Source organism: Xenopus tropicalis, chromosome 7 (assembly GCF_000004195.4).
Source record: "Xenopus tropicalis strain Nigerian chromosome 7, UCB_Xtro_10.0, whole genome shotgun sequence".
NCBI lineage: Eukaryota > Metazoa > Chordata > Amphibia > Anura > Pipidae > Xenopus > Xenopus tropicalis.
This window is the reverse complement of record NC_030683.2, coordinates 83,470,639-83,495,837: the sequence shown is the minus strand read 5'-3', so window position 1 is coordinate 83,495,837 and position 25,199 is coordinate 83,470,639.

The following is a 25,199-nucleotide window of genomic DNA, read 5'->3' as shown; positions in this document are numbered from 1 at the left end:
ACCATTGGTTTCAGGAAAGATTATTCGTCCACTCCACTAATATTAAAAGCTCAATCATCATGTATGCAGGTAAGTACAAAGGAATTCTTTACCCCTATCCAATTCAGCATTAATGTTTTCTGATGCTGAGGCACCTATAAAGACGCCCCATTTAAAATTTTTAGTCTTTGTCGATTGGTGAGACGACTGATATCTAAGACTTTTACTGATATTATTCACCTTCTCTCTCAACATGCATGCACCAATTATCATACGAAACGATTATTAGTACATTTATGGCCACCTTTAAGATGCTGTGATCCAAATTACAGAATGCTGCTGGTTCCCAATCATTCTGCATAATATATCTAATTTACCTGTTTATGGATAGTTTATTAGATCTGAGCTTCTGCATCATCAGCTAAGTTTCCATAATGGAGTTTTTACCCAAACGTTTTTTTGGGTATTTCCAGCATATTAGCTAGGTCTTGAGGTGCCACACCAGTGTTAATAATGTTCCTAGGGTTTGATGAATAAGGTCTGCCTGCAGCAGCCTCTGTTTTACAGTAAACTTGTGTCTTTGTGCCTCCAAGAAAAATGAGAACACGATTAGAGACCATTAGGGACAACATAAATAGGGGTGGTGCACAACTGGTTGGGTTTTACTGATCTAGGATTAAAGCAAGATGGGAGCTGTTATCCTCTATAGTTTGGATGTAAGTTTTGAAAAGGAATTTAAAAAAAATCCCCCCTCCCCAGTCGCACTTTGCAGAAGGGGGGCAAAATATATATATTTTATCACTGGGACGTCACGTATTTTCAAATTAGGTTTCAAGTTCGGTTTGGAGGTTGTGGAGAACTGGATATTGAGCTGAATGCAAAAAGTGGAGTTGGTGCATCAGTAGTAGATATTTTACAACCATCTGATCCATTGTGAATTATAATTAGCACATTCCAGGATTTGCTTCATTTATCCTGTGTTTCTCTTTTTAATGTCATTTTTATGTGTTCTGCATCACCTCTATTTTCCTTAAGTTCATGACTTTTACTGATAATTACTGTAGTTTTAAGTCTGTGCTCAGTATGAATAATCTTCTGAAAAATCTGCCAGAGGTGTACAAAGTATTAATTATTCTACTACCTGATGGGACTTAACCCCTGCATAGATCATAGAAAAATAGTCAAAAAATGAAAAGAATAATATTTCATTATAGCCAATACTAAATGCCTAAAACTAAAATCACCAAAAACCCATAAAAACAAGACAGCGCTGTAACAAGGAAAATAGAGGGCCCCCTTCACATGTATAAATGATATTCTAATTAGCGATGAATTAATTTTTTCACCAGGCATAGATTTGCAGCGAATTTCCTCATTTCGCCATTGGCGAATTGTTTCGTGAAACTTCCGAGAAAATTTGCCATATGTGAAGGTCCTGAGCCATTTCTCAAACAAGTTATGCCAAAAGGTGTATTAGCTTGTAAGCAAAATACTCCATGTTGTACTGGTCCGTCCAAAATTAAATGCAGATTATTAATACGTATTCAAAAGTAGGGATGTAGCGAACTTCAAAAAAAAAGTTCGCGAACTTACGCCAAAAAGTGCGAAAGTTCGCGAACTTTGCGAACCCCATAGACTTCAATAGGAAGGCGAACTTTAAAACCTAGAAAAGCCATTTCTGGCCAGAAAACTGATTTTAAAGTTCTTTAAAGGGTGCCACGACCTGGACAGTGGCATGCAGGAGGAGGATCAAGGGATCTCTGAAAAATACTTTGTTGACACAGCGTTGCGTAAAAACGCAAGCTATTCCTATGTATACGCAAAGGCAGCTGGCAGACCTAGCGGAAATACGCGGCGTTTTTTGCTATTTCGCACTATTAGCACCATGGAAACGAGATTTGCTTACACCAGTACTAGGCTGAAAAACACCATGTGTGGCTTGTGCAGCGTTTTTAGGCCGAGAAAAAACGCAGCGGAAAAAGGCGAAACCAAATTGCGAACATTACGAAAAGTTCGCGAACTTGCGAACACCCGATGTTCGCGCGAATTAGTTCGCCGGCGAACAGTTCGCTACATCTCTATTCAAAAGTTCCATGTGGCAAAAAGAGTAAAATGTAACTGAGGGTTATGGAGCTGTTACTGCATCCCACACAGTTTTAATCTGATCAAGCAAAGTACATTAATCACATAAGGGGGCCGAAATGTAAAACACAGGCCGCGGGCCGAATGTTTTACTAAGATAGACTTAAAATCTAGTTCCACTGAAGAAATCCACAAGCCATTGTTTTATTTTTATTATCTGACCGTACTGTATGTATATGGGTACAACTGTAAAACACAGATCAGTAATTATTATGATGTCATTTTCACTACATTTTTCCAAGTTTTTTTTTTCTTTTTTGTGAACCTGGTTCCTATTTACAAATCTATATTCCCTAGCATATCTAATTATTAGAATACTTTTTAATAGCATTATTTACTGCTTGGATTTAAAATGACAGGTACCTGCAATCAAGGTAGATGAAAATCATACATTTTGGGGAAAACATTTAAAATTACTTTAAAAGTTTATAACTATAGTTACTTTAATTTCCCTTATTGCCCAAACTGCCTGACTGCGCCACTTCAGGCGTGACACCCAGACCTAGGGACCCCATAGTATTCCCCTCCCACTGGCTACACCTTTTTGTGTGGCATGTACCCCTTCTCTGCTATTGTACAGAATAGAGCACATGATCAGCAATCCAGGGGCAGAGAGGGGGCACAGAGGAGCATATTGTGGGCACAGAGGAGCAGAGAGAGGGCACAGAGGTATAGATTGTGGGCAAGCATTCTGCCCTGCAGGGTGCGTGGTGTGGAATACCATCAGGTAATTGATCACACTGCACGCGGGCCACATAACACAGCCAGGCAGGCTGGATTCGGCCCGCGGGCCTTGTGTTTGACATATGTGTCGTAGTGTCTGATGGTATAAAAGTTAGTGCAGATATAGGAACAAAATATTCCAGAAACAGAGTGTTCATTGTACACTTAAATTATACTTATCGTTCCTGCTTGGAAGTAGGTGCATGACGTCATCCATCTTGACCTCTCCCACGTGGTCCCAAAGATAATGGTGAAGTCCATAACGTTAAAAAAAGCACCTATAAGATGCCATTGGGCGGACCACCATATAAAAAATCATGTATCCCAAGGGGATAAAGAATGGCAGCAGTTTAAATTTAAACCAATAAAAGTCAATAGGTAAATTGTGACTGGTGATTGGTGGGTGTGTCCCCTTTTTCTAACCTTGAGTCGAAGTCACCCAGTGACAAACAGTGGGCACCCTGGCATAAATAGTGTGAGAATGGCAGCATTTTAAATTTAAACCAATAAAATTCAATGGATGAAATCTGATTGGCTGTTAGTGGCCCAACCCACTTTTCCTATTTTTGAACTGCAGTCCCCCAGTTACCAACTTTGCCTAAAAATTGTGAGACTGAAAGCCTTTTACACTACGCTATAAAACTTTATGCAACTTTTTTAGACTGACAAAAAGTATACCAGGTTTAAGATGCCGAGAACTGTTGAGTCCTATGAAGGTTTAGCTTAGTAAAGAAATATAATAGTCTGTGACAGCCTTAAACGCATTATTGTTTTCTATTTCACACACTTTTAGGTGGAAGTTAATCACGCAGTTTTGAGAGGAAGTGAATCCCATCATTGTTTTGTATTTCACACACTTTAAGGGGATGTTAATCGCATCATAGTTTTCTATTTCATATGTTAAATGGCCACTGGAGCACTTCCTGTCTGGAGAAAAATAAAGAGGATTCATGGAAATGAACTGCTGTATAAATATCACAATTTTTGTCGAACAGTCATACAATCAACTTACAAATTATGTTTCTAAAAACCAAAAAATCTGATTTTTATTAAGTTTGCCCCTAGGGATTAAATAGAGAGTTAGGTGGTTATGAACTAAATTCAAACAAAACAACAATGCCCCACTGAGAGTGTAAATGATAAATTGATCAACAAAAAGATGTGAGGCAGTAATTCCTGCAATTGATGATATTCTTGGCAAGCTTGTTGGTAAATGGACAAATGCACCGGGAAAGCCAAATGGCTACAAAGAAATAATCCCTAATACATCCTAAAAAAACAAGTAATTGGAATCAGAATCCTGTAGCAAATAAAGAAGACTGGTATCTGTTCAGAGTATAGTTAAATGCAGTCACTAGAGGTGAGCGAAAGCTGCTTCAGAAAACAAATCATTTAATTTGTGGGACTGATCAGTTCAGCATTCATCTCATCAGCCTCCCAGAGCCTTTTTCAGCTTTGCCCACCAACACCACTTTAAAAAGCAGAATTGGAAGGTTCCACAGTCTAGCCCAATTGAAAGACAATTTAAATTTACACTTAATAGAGCATCATCACCTGTTTTGTAGTCTGAACTGAATATGCTATCAGTGTGTGCTTTTTGTTTTGAAGCCGCCGGCATGTTTCCATAAACTCACAGGGATTCTATGATTTTATATGTCTTATCTTTAGCCAGCAAGAACCCTGCCCACCCAATCACATCGCGGCAATTCTTCCTAACTTTAATCTTGCTATTACACACAACTTCTAAGTGCTCCATTTACAATCATGAAGCCAGAAGGAAACAGAGTTGAAAATAAGGTGATCTGAGACTGAACTGAACAACTACAGCAGGAAATCAATACACTGTTTCAGGGAATGGCACGCATCCGCAAGCCTCATAATCTGATCAGCATCACTGTAAATTCTCCTTTCCTCATCTTGCTTTGCTTTTTATGTTTCCTTTGGACCTCGCTCATTTGATTAATTCTTGGCACCACAAAGCAGTTATCTATAGGGATGAGCAAACTTTTTGCACAGTACAGTTTTGATGCGAAATTTGTGGTTTTGCCAGCTGTGAAAATGTGTTGCCACGTGGTTTAAAAAACACAGTCTGTTTAGCCAGTAAAAATAACAAAAAAAACCACACAGATGTCTGCCCTTTGCCTTTCACATCAATTAATCCCTCTCCCTCCCCCTATTTATCTAAGTCACTGTCAGGGTGCCATGTTTGGAAACTGGCATCATGAAGTATAGTTGTATATCATAGTGGAAAATAGCTTTTCTAATTATGTTGGGTAATGTATATGTTATTGCAGAGGTAAAAACACATTATCTTGACTTCATTAATTCCAATACATTCTGGCAAAATGTTGTGGTTTTGTGAATTTTTTAACTAAGTGAATCATGGCTGTTGTGATTATGACTAGCAAAACTAGTCATGATAGCTATATCCATATTAGTGATGAGCAAATCTGTCCTCTTTCGCCATAAAATTTGCTAAACAATGAAAAATCCACGAAACGCGTTTTTTTTGTCGCCTGTGGTTTTTTTGACACAACCCCACCTGAATTTGACGCAACCGTACCCAATTCGCACCCAAATTTATGTGACCGTGACTTTTTTTGACGTGTGTCAAATTTTTCTGCAACAAATTTTCACAGAAATTTCTGAAACAATTTGCCAAAGGCGAATTGCAGAAATTTGCTGCGAATCCATGCCTGGCGAAAAAATTTGCTCATCACTAATCCATTTCTATACTAACATTCAGCTCAGTGGACTTCAAGAGCCTTGTCATTTGTTGCATTGCTCATGAGCCGATGAGAAAGTATAGAGGAGTTGGAGCCTGTCTTCACTTTCTGCAGTTTAGGCTTTTGGTTTGACGCTGGCCATACATGTGTGTACACGTACCCACAGGTTAAACATTTAGATACTGTGGAGGGTTGGCCCGTGTATGGGCACCATTACATAGTAGTGAGTAGATAGACATAAGGGGTAGTGTACTTACTGAGGCGCAGTGTGCAAAATACAATTTTGGGTGCATGTGAACATGTTTTTATCCACAGTGCAATATTTGTTACAATAATTCCAGCGTCATTACAGCCTCAAGTTGCAGCTGTGCCTAAAGCAATTCAAGGTGATATGTTAAAACTTGCTAGCACTTCAACATGAACCTGATGGTTTGTACTTAAAATCTTCAGTGTTTGTCATCATTTATACGGTATAGTTGCCTCAAAATTAAGTCAGCTCCCAATCCTTTAGGCCCACGTTTGCTGTTTGGTCTACAAAGGCCAGTGTTGGAATCATGGAGCAACCGCCACCCCGGAGAGTTCCCCTGAGTAAATAGATGCACTGTACATGATTCACTAGAGTGGGTAGGACAGGCTGCACAAAGCCAAATGCAACTAGCCGGAAGTGCAAGGAGCCCCTTTGCACACAAATATGTTCAATGGATGGCAAATATTCACACACTGACTGTGGTTAAATTTGCAAGACTGCTAATGCAGAAAAGGAAATCTTTCCCAAGTAGGTTCACTTAGGGTCATGATAAACTCTGCCATCTCCCTTCAGTTAAAACCTCTTATACAAGGGACTTTTAGATCAGTGTTTTGTAAAATACTGATACTGACTTCTGTACCTTTAAAGGGATTACTATGCTTTGGCCAGTTGCAAAACTCTCGTATCTATACTTGAAAGATCTTAGTTTTGTACCATAGTAACCATAGGTCGTCTTTTTCTCCTCCTAGGTTCCATTTAAGAATTCTGTTATGGTTTTGTAAATATATTTAATCCATGGTCACTAACTGTGCCATGTTCAAGTACTGCAAGCACAAGACAGAGTGAGAAAAACCCTGCTTACTGACATTTCCAAACTGTTAGACATTGTTAGTCAATAAGCATCAGCATGCCAATGCCAATCCCATGACCAACCTATTCCTTATACAGTACTGTATGTTCTGTCAGTTGGTATATAAAACAAAGACTGATGCATACTTATTAAGCAGAACTAAAAAATGCTTGCGTAGGAAACTCTCAACTAAGAATGAAATATGTGGAAATTTAAACAGAATAGAAAGGTGAAAAATGTCCTGGCTTCAGGCAATCAGGTTTATAGTAGAAGTAATGTATTTAATTAATAATTCACAACTGCTAATACATTTTGCCAATGCAGTCTTAATAAAAAAAAATGGACAGCACTTAACTAAAACAGCCCAAAATGAATAATTATAACATTACAAAAAGATGAAATACAGAATAGAGGGTAAAACATTTGGTATGTTGTATTTTTGACTACTGATCTAATATAATTTTCCACAGGAAATATATACTTTTTTATGATGACCAGATCTCTAACTTATGAAGTAGTTCCAGATTCCACACTTATTAACAACATCAAAATTAATGAGATATTTGATTAAGATGGATTTCATGGATTGGTTTTAGAAAGGCACTAAAGACCAGTTTATAGACATTTTTCAGTATTCATATTATATTATTAAACAATGTCGTCGATACAGCTAAATAAATAGGAAGTGCACTAGTTTAAGTGTGATTAATTCAATAGGCGTTTACAGTACTGTCTTACAGTCCAAGAAACGAATGCATATTTCTATGGCTGTAGCTGTTAGGATGTTGGTGCCTTCAATCGTTTACATGATGGTTTGAACCACTAGGAAATTCACACACACACACACACATATATATATAAATACACAAGAGGGGGTTGTGTATATATATTAGTTTGCTAGTATTCCATTTTGAAATCTTTAGATTGCAATCAGTCACAGACTTGGTCCAATCTTGCTCTTTTATGGGTTACAAATGGATTCCAAACAGACCACAATTACTCTCACTAGCCATTTTTAGTAAAATGCATTGAGACTTCCACTTATCTCAGAGGATAGAGTTTTCACCAGAGTGCCAGGCACTGGTGTTTAGCAAACATAAAAGATTATGAATCAGACAGTGTCTCTCAGAGGAAACCAAAATATTTGTTTTCATTCTTGGAATAGGTGTATCATTTCATAATATGTAGCCATTTAGCAAAGACTTGAATTACTCTCACTGGCTGCTTCTCCCCAAGTCTTGAAACTAATATCGCTACATTGCTCAAAATGCAAAATATATGACGAAGGGCTTAGCCTTCCAGCAAGAGTTTGTTTGAAAATCTCTTGACTTCAGCTGACATTTGGAAATTGCTTTAATGTGTAGATTTTCCTTTTTATTATTTTTCCCATTTTCTATATAAAATGATAATCACACAAATGAAAACATCAACCAAGGAAAAAGAGATTGGTTGATATTAAAAACAAATATTATTTTATCTGTGGAGAGATTAGTATTTTCAATACAGGGCTGAAGTAACAGGATGGCAGTAAATGTTTTATGAAACTGTAATGTCTTATGGAATTAACTGCTCTCCCCTAAAACAATGATTTATGGCAGAACACAGAGTACACTGTAACTAAAAGAACATATTAGCATTCATAGATCAGGCTTATATACACATCTAGGTGAGGAGAACTAGTCACATTTTTCTCTATGAGTGAGTCCTTTTACAGTTCTCAATCTTTTAATAAAAGGAAATATACTATGAAATATATACTTTTCCACTGCTCTTTCCCCCTAGAGCAAGAGAAGATGAGATGGCCTTGAAAGAACATCATTAATAAATGCATGAAAACCTCAGAAACCCATTTGTGAATGAAACATACTGTATATTGGTTAACAGAATTCTCTGATTTTCATGTGCTGTGGCTATATTCCACCTGCTGATTACTGGTAATTTTAATGCTTGGAGTTGACTACAAAACCCCCAAAGCCAGAGTATTACTCTTTTGATAAAATAAAACAAAAGCTTCTTCTCATGTACCAGTCCTTCTGTATTGCTGATCATTATAAAGCCCTTTATTATCTTGCCTACATAAGAGTACTACAAGACCAAACACTTAAATAATTATGGGCTACATTACAAGATGTAATGTACAAGTGAATTTATTATTATTATTATTTCCAGTTCTGAGGAAGGGACACTGACTGGGCAAGAGAAGGTGAGTGAAGGACAAGGGTAATACTGGGAAAGTGCAGGGGAAGACACATAGGGGGAGATTTATTAAGACACGAATGCCCTGAGCGTATTTTCGCCGATTTTTCGTGCCTGCGTGACTTTTCCGGATGCCCGCGTGACTTTTTTGTACGCTTGTGTGACTTTTTCATATGCTTTGCGCAAAAAATTCGGAAAGATTCTGCCGCTGTTTACAATCGTTCGGTACGAAAATTGTGACTTTCGGATCGCCAATACGATATTATTGTGACTAACACAATTTTTTCGTAAGCATTTTTGTGATATTTGCGATCTTCAGAAATGATCGTATCCAATCCGAATTTTTCCCATTCGGGATTCGAACTCGTGTTTTAATGAATCAGCCCCATAGTGAGGAAGAGGGTTAGAAATGGGTAGTTCTGTGTTTGATCTTTTATTTTTTGCAGCACAGAGCAGCATCCCACCTATCCTCCCTGTTCGACACTGGAAAGTTTTTTCAGGGTTGGTAGAGTTGGATGTTTGTCACAGCATTGGGTACGAGTAGTGGGGAAAGGTTTGCTGGAGTGTGGCAGGGTTGGTAAAAATTCTCGAAATATAATAAATACTTTCTCAACTATATTTTAGCAACCTGGCTAGTACTATCAATCACTATTTTCGTAGATTAAAATAAAGTAGACAGAATAACCTTTCAAATGAGTTTTTCTTGTCTTTACCAATTGGATCAAATATTTTGGCACATTTCCAAGTATTTTTTTTTTTTCTTGCAGCAATTGGATTGAAACAAGTGAAACTCTTTCAATATTGTGCCCGAGAATCAGAATGCAGATTTTAAAAAAATTGCTGAAGCATTTGGCTGTGATTTGTTCACCATGTTTGATTTGGGACATTTATTAGTATTGGTGGAAATGTTTAAAGGGCAATGTGGGAATTTATAAGGAACTAATGGAGTTTATTTTGTGTTTATTACCTATGGCCACTGACTTGACCTGTAATAACTAATGGAGCCATGGTACTAAGGCAAGCAGATTAACAATTTCTCAGAGCAGAATAGAGAGGTGAAAACACATGTGGTGACCTAAGACCACCTCTACTTATATATATTTGCAAGATGTCTCTCTATGAACTATGCATGCTCTTTAAATCTTAGTGATTCAGTAAAAGTAGAGCCTCAAGCACAACTCTTTGGCTTTAAGGTCACTAGTTAGTAATGGGTTCATGGTCAGTGAAGTTTTTCAGCGCTGAAACTAAAGTTCATAGTTAGTGCTTAAGGCTTTGTGATAGCTTATGCATTTAGATTATTGATATGTTTCCCTGATTTGGACAAGATGTTAACTCAGATACAGGCACAATATATAATACAATATAATGCATAACATATATCACAATAGGTTGTGCTATAGGAACCCTTTTTTTTTTTGTTTTGCAACAGGGAAGAAGGGCAAACAATTAAAATGTAGGGAGCCACCAAGTAAAATCCGAAATCTGTTCCTCTCCCGTGACACTGAGTAACAGCAGGACTGTGGTTACCAGGTACAGTGTTTATACATTGTTATATATATAACATATATATGTTTATGTCATACAGGCTACGATGGTCAAAAAGATGTCAGAGAAAGGGTTACATTGAGTGATACTTATTTACTAACAATGGCCAATTTGTGTAGTGTTAGTACATAAGTTTGAGCAGGTATTTATTGGCCAAATAGAACCCTCCACTGTATATCAATGCAATATTCTTGCACGAATACCTAAATGAACTGCTTGTGTTGAGCTTGAGAAAAGGGATTCCATTTGGTATTTAATGGTGGTAATTTGCTTAGGATGGGAGAATGCAACCAAAGCGATGGAACAAAAAAATCAAGCCATGTTAATTAATAATACATTACTCTGACTATTTTATATATCTGTATGCACCCACAGTTTCTGGATGCTGAGTAATACAGGCAGTTATATAGAATAAATCAATCTCGCACTCCCTTGGGAAAAGTTTGATGTTTAGCTTTATTGCTTTTATTAACATACTGGTTTGGTGCATTCGTTCCCAATGACCTGAACTAGGAGTCATGCATTCTAAGGCCATTGTTACTGTTGTGTCACATTGTTTTCCTGTGAATTATGATAAAGTGGTACAGCTAACATCCATGGTAAAGGCTTGACTAGTTTTGAAACTTGAAAATCACGTTTTAGTGTACTAAAAATAGTCGTTTTTCTGAATTGCCTGGGTAAGTCTCTACCAAGGAGAAATCTGTACTTTTCATGTCATCATATGCCACAACAATTTTTTTTATTAAATTGGAGACTATGGAACTATTCACCTAACCTCTGGTGTCTGTGGTGTATCATTGTTAATTTACTTTGTGGTCTATTCTGTATTTAATTTTTATATATTTTTCCCTGGGCATTGGGGCTACTGAGAAAAGAAAGTAATGGAAGCCAGTGAACCAAATAGCAAGCGCCAAAGCTGCTTCAACTGCAAGTCTATGGATATTGCATGTGTGCCGCTAGAGGAAACCTGAGGTCCTAATAACCCTTGGGGTATCGCTGATTTTGCATGCTTACTCCCATTACTGCTTTTCTTTGCTCATGTGTGTGACATTTTGAATTCAAAATATGCAGTCATTAGCTGAAAAGGGCTTTTTATTGTTATGGAATAAAAGGGGGAATTGTGTTTACTTACTAGTATGTACCCACAACTGTGTAATGAAGCCATGAATGCATTGATATTTTTGAATATCACATTTACATTATTTATACATTTTATATATTGAATAATGCATTTCTATAAATTATTGTCTTGTTAAAAATACATATTTTTTTTTAGAAATGCTAGCTTTTACATGCAACATGATGTGACATCAATATATAATTTAGACGTATTTGAAAAATATAAACCGCTCGGGTCGTTCCCCAGTAGCTGAAATTCTCAACCATTTTGTTTTGCCAATTGAAAGATTGTTGTTGTGAGAGGAAATCTCCTATTTATTCAATGCCCCCAGTAACCCATTCACTTCTGGTATCATCAGTAAAGACTTAAAAATAACCCAGAATAGCCCCCACTGCTCTCCTGCATCTGTAGTTAAAGCCCCAAACGTATTTGATTAGGGTTTCACCATCATACAATGCCTTCTCCTTCCTCCTATACTGTATGAAACATCAGGATTCTGCCCTGAGACCCTGCTACAAAATTGGTATAAAACCTATGTCTGCTCTGTTTGCCCGGGGTTGCCAGCAGCGTGCTGTGGGTGGAACTAAAATTTATATGCATTTTAGAACAGGTGAGAATTGTGAGACTAATTATCACTATTTAAAAAGAGTATATGTGTGCGTGTTTGTATCAATCCTCCTATCTATTATACATATTTATCATATTTAACTGTATATGTTAACTGGACATACACAATTAACATGTCAACCATAAAAAATTTTATTGTACACTTGATTCTTAATTGCAAGAAAGATATTTTCCATATGAATCGGAGTGCAACTTGCAAGAAGGCACCAATCTATGGAGCAAGGGCTTTTGAATTTTCAGTCTTTCTGCTCTATGCTTGGAATTCATTTCTGTCTGCTTCTCAGCTTTCCCACCTCCCTCCCAACATTCTCTGATTGTAGAGCTGCAGATTTTTATTACAATGTCTTCATGCGGCAATGTGAGCAGGTACAAATGCGGAGCAGCTGCTATAGTGCTAAGTGTCCTTCAGGGATCCCCAACGCCATTGCTTGGTGGATTATAATGATGGCGCCATAACGAGCATTAACGCACTGCTTGTCATTTGTCAGTATTTATGCTCCCCGCGGGAGGCATATCTCTGCAAGGAGGAGGAGGAGGAAGACAAACGCTGTAGAAATATTCATTTAAGAATAACACACGCATACACACACTCACAACGGTGGGACTGAATGATGGAATAAGCCCACTCAGCAACACTGAAACGAGTTCAGGACATTATTAAAAGCCAAAGTGCAAAGGGTAAAAACCCAAGAGACTCCATGAAACTAATATGTAATAAGAATGAATAAGATTAAATGAGTACAAGTAAATAGATACGAAAGGGTGGGTTAAAAAAATGTGAAAATAAAACAAAGAAGACAGACAGAGATTATAATAACAGATTATACTGAGTAGGAAAAAGCAGAAATGAGAGTGCACGTACAATATTTAAGTTGATTAAAGGAAGGATTGTATTACATGTTTTGACATTTTATCCACTTTTTTGTTGTCCTTCCTCTAGCTGTTGTGATGGTCCATGTCCTTTTTGGTTTTATGTAGAAAAAGGATATGTAGTCACTCCACTATTAATGATCTGACCTTACCACAAGTGCAGGGAGCCATACTATGTTGGTGTACACAAGAACGGTAAGGAGCACCCTCTTTACACAGCAATATTAAGATCACACTTTATAAAGTTACCTTTTTCTGACCCTAATTGTCATGTGTCCACTGTATCTGACAATAGATAGTAACTTTACATTCAGATAATTGCATCTTTTGGGAACAAAGATATAAAGTACTTAAAGCCCTGCTTCCATGTATGGTAGACCTGAAGAAAAATTGAGCTTGCTCATAGGCCTACTTCTAAGAAAGCCTGGATTTACCTCTTTATGACATATACATATTTTTGATTCCTAACTGCTGTCTAGTCTTTGATTTTGCCTGCTTATTTGACTCGTTCTATTGCAGCTAGCTCTGCCCATAAGGTTTAACCTGAAAATGTCTTACTGAATTTCTTCTTGAATTTCACACCTCAAGTACAGCTGTACTGATAAAATCACACTGGTAGCTTGTTTATTTTTTCAAGGAGAACCATTCCTGGCATACAGAGGAGTGCTACTATAAAGGCAGACTTTGCAAGAGAGAAGAGCTGGAGTTAGGGGTAGACAGAAAAAGGAATATGCCCAGGGCACAACTGGTGTGTGTGGGGGGGGAACTAGGCATGAACCTCTTCTGTTGCCTACCTGCCACCCTCTACTTGTTGTATAACTGACCCCCTACACTCATCAACATTGCATACAGGGGGGAGGGTAGGTGGCTGGCTGGGTGCCCTAGACAACCTGGTACTGGTTTTAATGCTTTTCAATGCTTTTGGTGGGTGTAACAAAGAGTTTACTGTTGTGTCCAGATCTCTTTAGACCTTGGCACACACAATTAATAGCCTATTTATTAAAATTGATTGCAATTTGAGAAAATCGTGTTAAAAAATGCAATCTCACATTTTTTTTTGGAATTCCAGCATTCAGAACTCTAATTTAAAAATGAAATCTTTAAAGTTCGTAGAAAAAAAATGTCAGCTAAAACTGTGCACTTCTATACAAGTTAATTCAACACCCAAGCTAATTAAATGTTTGTTGTTTTTCTCATTCAAATTTCTTTGCAAATATTCTAGCATTAGAAAAACAAGAAACTCAGTCAAGTTTAATCTCAAATTTGTTTTCATTATCAAATTTTAAAGAGATTTGAAAACTCAGAAATTGGCCTCTCTGGAATGTATTTACTAACATTACCCTCTCAAGTGTTGTTTCTTAATTAGTTATCAATTATTGATTTTGTTTGAAAAAAAACTAACATTTTTTCAGACTGGAAACATTCTTTTAGTAGATGTATACTTTAAGTTACAAAATTGGCACTGCAAACAAAATTATTTGGTGGCTTTTTAAGTCTTGTTATAGAGTTGTCCATAGGCAGGATGATTTTGACTGCCAACGTTGCCACTCCTGACTGTATTGGCAGCTTGTTAGCCTGTGCCAAAAGCCATAAATATGGCTTCCCCAAATGTTTTTTGGCCTCCTCAGATATTGATCAGACTAGAAAATCCCATTGGATTAAAGGGATCAAAAGGCAGATGTCTTCCTCACCCAATAAGTATGGCTGGCCCCTTGGTAATTCAATCATTCATCCAGGCTCCAAATCTGTCAATCTGATCCTCCACTTGGGCAAAGATCCGCTGGTTTGGAGACCTTACTACATTTGTGTGGCCATCTTAAAAATGACAACAATCTTTCTGTCATCAAAGACATGTGAAAACAGTAAAAAGAGCACACATACTCAGTAGAGAAGCGTAGAGAAGCAAAATAAATTATACATTCCTTAAGGCCCATAGATTTTGATTTCCTCCTGTGCCATATTTATGATATGCAAAGAAGTAAACGCATTTTTTGCTCTTGTGTCTTGTTTTTTTGTTTATTTCCATAATGCTTATAAAAAGTTGTATAGAGCATTATGTAAGTAAGTTGTATAAAATCAATGCCAGGCCAGGTGTTTTATGTACATGGGCAGGGGGTGCTTAGGAGGTGCAAAAGTAAACTCAAAATGTAAGGAATCTCTGCCCTTAGGTCTCTTGCATTTTGTTTCCTACTATAAGGGGCACGTATTTTTTTAAAGTTTAGAACTTTCTGTACTGTTGTTAAAAAAGTAGGACTTTTTCCTGATACGTTTGTTATTCCACGAAAAAATCTGACTTTTTGTACTTGCGCAACGAAAATTTCAGAATTCATTCAAGCTTTGGTATCGTGACTATCTTTTGGCCAGGTTGGAGCTGCAGAGTGCCATTGAGTCCTATGGAAGGCTTCTAAAATTGTGCATTGAAGTTTCAAAGTCAGAAAGTTTTTGCGCTGTTTACAAACGTTCAGATACGAACATTTTGTAAATTTTGGATTACAGCCATGATATTTTAGAACAACCACAACACGAATTTTCACGCAATTTACACCACACACCAGAAATTATCGTGGTTAGTATGAATTTTTTTCCAATCATACTTAGAACAATCCGAAATTTGTACTTTAATGAATGGGCCCCTTAGTGTTGACTGCAAGTCACTTGCAATGTTTGATGCAGCTCAGAAAAGGGAGATGTTTTTCATACAATGCAATCAGATCCAAGTTTTAAGGTGAGAAACTTTGGCGTCTAAATCTGAATCAGCTGGCTGCTTAGAAATCAATTTACATGCATTTCTTATTCAACTCCATTGGGATGAAAGGGGATGCTATTGCTGATGCAACCAGTGGAAGGATGGCGCTCTGCTGTATGAATATATTTGAATGCCATGATCAGATTAGCAGGATATACTTTTTGCAGGCTGACTAGATAGAAGTTAAAAATAGAGAAAATGCAGATGTTCCTGAGACTATATGAGAAACTGTGAACCACAGAGATTGCGAGTTGTAGATGAGCCATGTATAGATGACTAGTAATCTAAAAGAGACAAGTATTGGTGTACAAAATTCTTCTTCTGCTTGAAGTTTCCTATGAGATTTGGCCCATTAATTAATTATACTAAAATTGCCTTGAAATGTAATTTGAAATGCAAAGATTAGCATTTTGAACGCCGAGTCAATTTGTTCTTGCTTGGTGTATCTTTTGATGCAGGTCAAACCGGGGTCTTAATTAACCTCAAATTTTATATTACTTACACCCAAAAAATGGCATGTGACATAATTACTTTGACACATTCACTTTTGGAGCAGTGCTTTATACAGTATGCTGATTTGATACATATCAAGTAACTATACTTCCATCACAAGAAAGGTTGTGAGCCCAACCTACTTTATTATAGGCTCTTACTTGATGGTATTAGAGGCAGGATTCATTTGCATCTCTGTAATTCAATGCTATGTGATAGCTTTCTGTCTCATTAATGATTACTGAAAGACACAACTCTTTGTCTCTTCAACAGTGAATTGTACTTTTTTTTTCTTATATCTAAATAAATGAATTATTTGTATGTTTGATATAACTGAAAATAATCTATTATGATGGCATAGCTTTTATTATTCCAACAAATTTGCCCCTTTTCTACTAGCTATAACTTTACCCCAAAAGCTACCTATTATTGTCCTAAGTTCCATAGGGCTTATTTACTGCACAAGCACATAGGTAGTTGCATCAAAATGCACTCCTTGCACTTCCATATAGTTGCGTGTGGTGTCATTCTGTCCTTCCTGCCTTCAACTGCTGATGCATGCTACTGCCATCATCCTTTCTAGATAGTAGCTCCACGGTTCCCTCAGTGCCCTTTATCAATAGGCACAGCACACTTGAGCAGAAATAATGGGGTGCACATGTCATACAGTGAACACCGGAAATGACAACAGACAGACTTAGAAATTATTCAGAGTAATTCACGATTTTTGCCATAAGAAAAAAAAAATGCTGCATTGTCAGTTAATGCACCCTAATGTGTTCTGGTATACAATCAGACCATATTAACGCAAAGTATTTTTGTGCTGGTGCAATCAATTTTGTTGTATTATTATTAGTAATAACATATAAACATATTAATCATACATAGTTACATACATTGCTCTTGTGTCTTGTTTTTTTACTAAAATTAATATTTCCATAATGCTTTTAAAAAGTTGTATAGAGCATTATGTAAGTAAGTTGAAAAAAATCAATGCCAGACCTAGTGTTTTATGTACATGGGCAGGGGGGTGCTCAGGGGGTGCAAAAGTAAACCCAAAATGTAAGGAACCTCTGCCCTCTGGCCACATTTGCATTTTGGTTCCTACTATTTGCGTGTGGTGTCATTCTGTCTTTCCTGTCTTCCACTGCTGATGCATGCTACTGCCATCATCCTTTATAGATAGTAGCTCCAGGGTTCCTACAGAAAGACTTAGAAATTATTCAGAGTAATTCACCATTTTTGCAATAAGAAAAAAAAAATGCTGCATTGTCAGTTAATGCACCCTAATGTGTTCTGGTATACAATCAGACCACATTAATGCAAAGCTTTTTTGTGCTGGGTGCAATCAATTTTGTTGTATTATTATTATTAATAACACATATTAATCATACATAGTTACATACATTGCATATAAAGCACGACTGCACCACCACAGCATTGTAGAGTCCCTGCCATTACTGGCCTCCACTTTTCTTAAAGATGAAACGGGTAGATAGCAAAACCCATATTGTAACCTTTATCTTTGACTGATAAATTTGTGGCATATGTGTAGCTGATATTAATAGTAAATGGTTTCTCTGTATCTCTGACATTAGTATAAAGAAGTCAGCCTTCGGTAGTTTATACCTGATTTTTAATGTAACATACAGAATAGTAACGTAACGTCAGTGACAAATTAAAGCATTCTGCCCAACACTCACATAGACAACTTGCTGTGGAAGTGAAATGTAGTTGTCTCTTCTTTGTCTTTTTGCAAGTTTATATTAATGCAGATATATATGTTTCTCAGGAAGTGCACTGTTAGTGAGGGTTTGTTGATGGAATGGAAGACAGTGCTCAGAGCTTTTCCTCTGGTAATTGTAACCATAGCATGTACCTTCTCATAATCAGTACTGTGGTGGGAACCCAAGCAAACAGTTTTCAGTTCTATTGTTAACTCAAGTTCTGACACCCAAAGTATTATTCTTCAGTTAAATTCAACAGACTTTCCTACCATCATAAAAGAAAGACAGGTGAAAAATGTGCCTTACTTTTGCAGGTTGTTGAGACAAACTCCAGATGTTACTCAAGGACATCAGCCTTGTTAGAAAAGGAAAATATTCTCATGACGCCTGGCAACTAAACTGCAATATCGCAGCTTGTGGCTTTTAACCCAGTGTCTCTAACTAATCAAAAATATCTAATGGCCCAAGGCAACTTTTCAGTTGTCTACAGACAGGACAGATGCTGTCAGGAGTTTGGAGCTGGCCGTGGTCCTGAATCTCACCATCTGGCTGTTGCTCGGAAACAGGATGTTGGCTTTAAAAAAAAAAGTGAATTTGATCTCTTTTATTGTAGGTAAAAGTACATATGCAAGGGGTTAAAATGATATAAAAATGGTGTTTGCTGACCAGTTGCAGAAAACAACATAATGTATAGCACAAGTAAACAACAACATGTAAAAGATCATGGTAAAAATGGTCACTGACAGAAATAAAAGTAAGAAATACAACTATTGCCAGGTCTTCTGTTTACTTTAAACATATAACCCATATATACATGTAGACATTTAATCCATGATTAAATCTATTCATTAACTCAAGCAACACATTTATTTTTCATGCAAAGATAATCTTATCACAACAGGTATTTTGAACCCTACAGCTACACACAATGGATATTTATATGACTTGACAAGGACCCCAGTGAGGGTTGATCGTTGGTCTCTTATCAACTGTTATAAGTATTTGTCTGTTTGCATATATCCAAATTGCAAGTACTACTACTTTCTATGAAAATTGTTTATTGAGATGGAGCAGGGTTTAACATATGGGCTGTTTTATGCAATATATTTTAGAGAGACCTGCATTATTTGGTGGTATAGTTTTCCTTTAAGGTACACAAAGATAATAAGCAAACAACTGATGGCACACTGAGAAATCATACAATAATTGGTCCTTCAATTTGGTTTAAATAATCAGGCCATTTCAGCTGAATGAAGGTCTCTGTTTTTCTGTTATCTCCATTTATTTGCAAATCTATGTGTTTGTATATGTGATTGATATGTTTCATGCTATATTTTGGGACTATATATGTACTACTGCATTTTGCTAGATTATTTGGTAATTGCTGCACTATTTCCATCTACACTGTGGCCCTGAATACTGCATTTTGCTAGATTATTTGGTAATTGCTGCACTATTATTTCCATATTTCCATTCTCAATTCCCATTATTGCATGTCCCTATTCCTGTGCTCCACCAATTTGTTTATTTTATGACCCCCGTTGTAAACTCCTCTAAACAAACTTTGTAGTTCAGGGTATCTTTGGGCTGATCTTCACTCTTGCACTTCTCTCATTCTGAGACTCAGCTGATTGATTTAATTTGTTATTTAACTAGCTGCAATCAGTCCTGATTCCCCAGTCCTGTGTTCAGGAGTGACCCAGCTTGCTCTCCCTATCTTAAGAACCTCATTTGAGAAAGCAGCGCAAGGGTAGCAGCGCAAGAGTGAATCCTTCTAAAGTGAATCATTCACAAGTGAACTGGAAAAGGAGTTTAACAAGGAGTTCAACAAGAGGAGCAACAGGAGAAACAACAGCAGAAGACCGGCAGCCTCAGTCCATTTGAATCGGGACCAAGATTACTGGATAAACCTGCATAATGTCATTGCTCTTATTAGTCTTATCTTTCATGTTTGTGCTTCCAAAGGTAACGTCTTCCTTTAGCCCTCCAGCTGACTGTCCCTACTCCATAACAATATCTCCCTCTCTGCTCCATTATACACACTGCTGCTCTTACAATCTTTATACATTTTTGCAAAATCTAGCACCTCCAACCAATACCTCACAAAAGCATAACGATTTTAAATAATTCTCGCACCTCCTCTCCCTCTCCTTACTGCTACTACTTGCTGCAGGTGATATCTCTCCTAATCCTGGTCCCTGCCATATTCCAATTTCCTATCGCCCACGCAATGCTTCTCTTCTGGTAAAACCCTCACAAACCGCTAACCTGTCTAACCTTATTCAAATTCCCACTCTCTCCTCTTCCTATCTCCCCTTCTCTTGTGCCCTTCTCAATACCCGCTCTGTAACTAACAAAGCCACTTTTATTCAGGATTTGTTTGGCTCCAAGTCCTTTCACCTTTTTGCCATAACAGAGACCTGGCTCTTTTAGAATGATAATGCTATTGAGGCAGCTCTCTCTTATGGCGGCCTTTCCTTCTCCCATACTCCCCGCATTACTGGCCATGGGGGAGGGGTTCTGCTCTCCCCTCATTGCCGGTTTAAACTAATCCCTATACCCCCTACTTTCAGGTTTCCTTCTTTCGAGGTGCATGCGGTTCAGCTGTTCCATCCTCTTTCTGTGCGGGTGGCAGTTGTTTACAGACCTCCTTCTACAAAATCCTTGGCTACGTTTCTCTCTGACTTTGAATCCTGGCTCTCTTTTTTTCTATGCTCTGACACCCCTGCAATCATTTTAGGTGACTTCAATTGCCACATAGATGACCCCTCTCAGCCCTGGCCCTCTCGATTTCTCCATCTAACCTCCTCCTTTGATCTCCGGCAGTGGACTAATACAGCTACCCATAAGGATGGTCATTTCCTAGATCTGGTCTTTTCTAAAAAATCTGGATCTATCTGCATTTAACAGTGAGCCTTTTCCTCTCTCAGATCATCATCTTATCTCTTCTTCTATCTTGCACGTGTCTCCTTCTCCTTCTACTAACGCTCAGCCTAAAACCCTGATTCGCAACACTCAAAGGGTGGATATAACTTCTCTCTCTAACTCTCTCAGTTCTAGCCTCTCCTCCTTCTGTGCTTCCTCTGATTCTGAGTTACTGGTAAATAGCTACAACTCTGTTTTATCATCCGCAATTAACACCCATGCCCCCCTGCAGCCCCAACGCAGTCATGCCCTCAATCCCCGTCCCTGGCTTAACCCTCAGACGCGATTTCTGCGCTCCTGTGCATGATCTGCTGAGCGCATTTGGAGGAAATCACGCGTGAAAGCTGACTTCCTCCGCTATAAATTCCTTATGGTGTGTCTCAATACTGCCCTATCCCAGGCCAAGCAAGTATACTATAACACACTTATAAACAATAAAAAATCAAACCCGCGGCGCTTATTCTCCATATTTAACGCACTACTTCATCCTTCACCTAATGAATCAATCATATCTGAACCCACACCCCAGGACTTTGCTGACTTCTTCAAAAGCAAAGTCGATTCCATCCGCAATCAATTTTCCCAACCTTCAGATACCGGTAATCTCAACCTTCCTAAATCTCCTCTCTCCGTATTCAGCTCCTTTAATCTCGTAACAGAGTCTGAAGTTTCTCAGTTTCTCCGATCCTCTCCGCCTACTACCTGCTCACTGGATCCTATGCCCTCATCCCTACTAAAACAGTGTGCCCCTGCCCTTACTCCAGCTCTTACCCACTTATTCAATTCCTCTCTGGCTTCTGGTACTTTTCCCTCTCTATACAAACAAGCATGTGTCAAACCCATTCTTAAAAAGGCTACGCTGGACCCATCCTGCCTTTCTAACTACCGTCCCGTCTCTCTCCTGCCCCTAGCCTCTAAACTCCTGGAACGTCTTGTCTTTTCTCGTGTAACTAACTTCCTCTGCACCCATAATCTGCTGGACCCTATGCAGTCTGGTTTTCGGCCTGCGCACTCCACTGAGACGGCCTTATGTAGAGTGGCAAATGATCTCCAGACTGCCAAGGCCAAAGAACGCTACTCGGTTCTCATTCTCCTAGACCTTTCCTCTGCTTTTGATACTGTTGACCATTCTATCCTTATGCAAATTCTCTATTCTCTGGGTATCCGGGATCAAGCAGCATCCTGGTTCTCTTCCTATCTCTCTAACCGCTCCTTCTCTGTCGCTCTCGCTAACAAATCCTCTACCCCGGTTCCACTTAGTGTGGGGGTGCCTCAGGGCTCTGTGCTTGGTCCTTTGCTGTTCTCCCTGTACACTCTCTCTTTGGGAGACCTTATTTCTTCCTTTGGTCTTAAATATCACCTATAGGCAGATGACATCCAGATATATTTAGACACCCCTGCACTAACCACTGATGTTCAAACCCAGATTGGTAACTGCCTCCTGGCTATCTCCTCCTGGATAAACCAACGCCAGCTCAAACTTAACCTAGGTAAAGCCAAACTCATGGTCTTCCCGCCCAAACCTAGCCCTCCTCCTCCTTTCACCATCACTATTGATGGCATGACCATCAACCCTGTAAATTCTGCACGCTGTCTTGGGGTAATCTTTGACCAGTCACTCTCCTTCGCTAACCATATTAATAACACTGCCAAAACCTGCCGTTTTTTCCTCCGCAATATTGCCAAGATATAGTAACATAGTAACATAGTAAGTTGGGTTGAAAAAAGACATACGTCCATCAAGTTCAACCATAATACCTATATATAACCTGCCTAACTACTAGTTGATCCAGTGGAAGGCAAAAAAATCTGAAGCCTCTCTAATTTGCCACAGAGGGGAAAAAATTCCTTCCTGACTCCAAGATGGCAATCGGACCAGTCCCTGGATCAACTAGTACTAAGAGCTATCTCCCATAACCCTGTATTCCCTCACTTGCTAAGAATCCATCCAGCCCCTTCTTAAAGTTATATAATGTATCAGCCAGCACGACTGATTCGGGGAGGGAATTCCAGAACCTCACAGCTCTCACTGTAAAAAATCCTTTCCGAATGTTTAAATGGAACCTCCCTTCTTCTAAACGGAGTGGGTGCCCTCGTGTCCGTTGGAAGGACCTACTGGTAAATAAAACATTAGAAAGGTTATTATATGATCCCTTTATATATTTATACATAGTTATCATGTCACCTCTTAAGCGCCTCTTCTCCAGTGTAAACAGACCCAACTTGGCCAGTCTTTCTTCATAACTGAAACTTTCCATACCCTTTACCAGCTTAGTTGCCCTTCTCTGGACCCTCTCTAACTCAGTAATGTCCCGTTTGAGCACTGGAGACCAAAACTGAACAGCATATTCTAGATGGGGCCTTACCAGCGCTCTGTAAAGGGGAAGAATAACCCCCTCCTCCCGTGAATCTATACCCCTTTTAATACAGCTCAAAACCTTGTTTGCCCTTGCAGCTGCTGCCTGGCATTGCTTGCTACAGCCAAGTTTATTATCTACAAGGACTCCAAGGTCCTTCTCCATTATGGATTTGCCTAGTGCAGTCCCATTAAGGGTATACGGGGCTTGCATGTTTTTACATCCCAGGTGCATGACCTTACATTTATCCACATTAAATCTCATCTGCCACTTAGCTGCCCAGATTGCCAGTTGGTCAAGATCCTGCTGCAGGGATGTCACATCCTGGATAGAATTGACTGGTCTGCAGAGTTTTGTGTCATCTGCAAACACTGATACATTACTCATAATACCCTCCCCTAAGTCATTTATGAACAAATTAAACAAAAGTGAACCCAGTACAGAACCCTGAGGGACCCCATTGAGGACCTTATTCCAAGTAGAGAATGTACCATTAACAACCACCCTTTTCTTTCACAAGTAACAGCTAAAACACTAATCCATGCCCTTATCCTTTCCCGCTTAGATTACTGCAATCTCCTACTAACCGGCCTCCCGGACTCCCACCTCTCTCCCCTGCAATCAATTTTAAATTCTGCTGCCAGGATCCTCCTGCTCTCTCCTAAGAGGGAACCTGCTCAGCCTCAACTAAACTCTCTTGCATGGTTACCTGTTAAGCAAAGGATAGCTTACAAAATCCTTCTACTAACATTCAAAGCCCTTCACTCCTCTGCTCCTCACTACATTTCTTCACTGGTCTCTGGTTCACTTGCACGTTCCTGGTCGTCTCCTCCGCTCCTCTCAGAGCCTCCGTCTTTTTACACCATCCACACCCACTGCGCTCTCTCGTCTTAAACCTTTCTATCTCGCTGCTCCTTACCTCTGGAACTCTATCCCTGAATCCCTCCGTAGGGAACACTCACCCACTCTCTTTAAGAAAAAGCTCAGCTGGAGCACTAAGACATTATCTTGCCTAGTCCTGCGCTTAAGGGCAAATGCCCATACCTGGTGCACTCTTACCTTCCAATTTGTGCCTGTATGTTGCCCAACCACTTAGATAGTAAGCTCTTCGGGGCAGGGACCTCCTTCCTACTGTGTCTCATACCACATGGCACTTATATATATATATATATTTATTGTATTTATTTATTATATCACTTGTCCTCCCTGTGTGTAATTTTGTATTCTGTAATATTGTACAGCGCTGCGTACCCTTGTGGCGCTTTATAAATAAAGTTATACATACATACATACATACATACATACTACAGTATTTATTGACGTAGATAGAAACCACCACTGAATTGCTTAAAGACACATTCAAAGTAAAGAATGGACAAAGATATACATTATGTGTATAGGTGCAGTTATTTAATTCTATTTTCAAAAACAAAGACCTCTCACATAATATAAATCATCTCCAGTATAATAAGATAAGCAGGCACATAATATACTATGGAATACATTGTAATTTTCACCAAAAATTGCAGATGTCATTGTTTGGAGAGGTTGTACTCCAGAAATTGGAACTCTTACTTATAACTCAATGTGATGGAGAAGAAACATAGAATTATTGCTAGATGGCTGTAATAGTATTATATAACCTTCAGTATTCTATAAAGCATAACTGCTTTTCAAAAAGAACACAATTATGCACTGCTAAATCATTCCACCCCTCACTTCTTGGTGGTAGATAATATGCAAGAATGACTAAGAGAGGGAAGGATATATTAATAGGTAGAGGAAATATGTAATGTAGGGAAAATGAGAAATGAGAGCAATGGAAATCAGTGAAAAGAAAAATAGGCACAACATGAAAGAAGATAAGGGCAATTTATGTGGGTGAAGAAGCTGCAGAATCATGACAGGAAAATGAGATATCACTAAG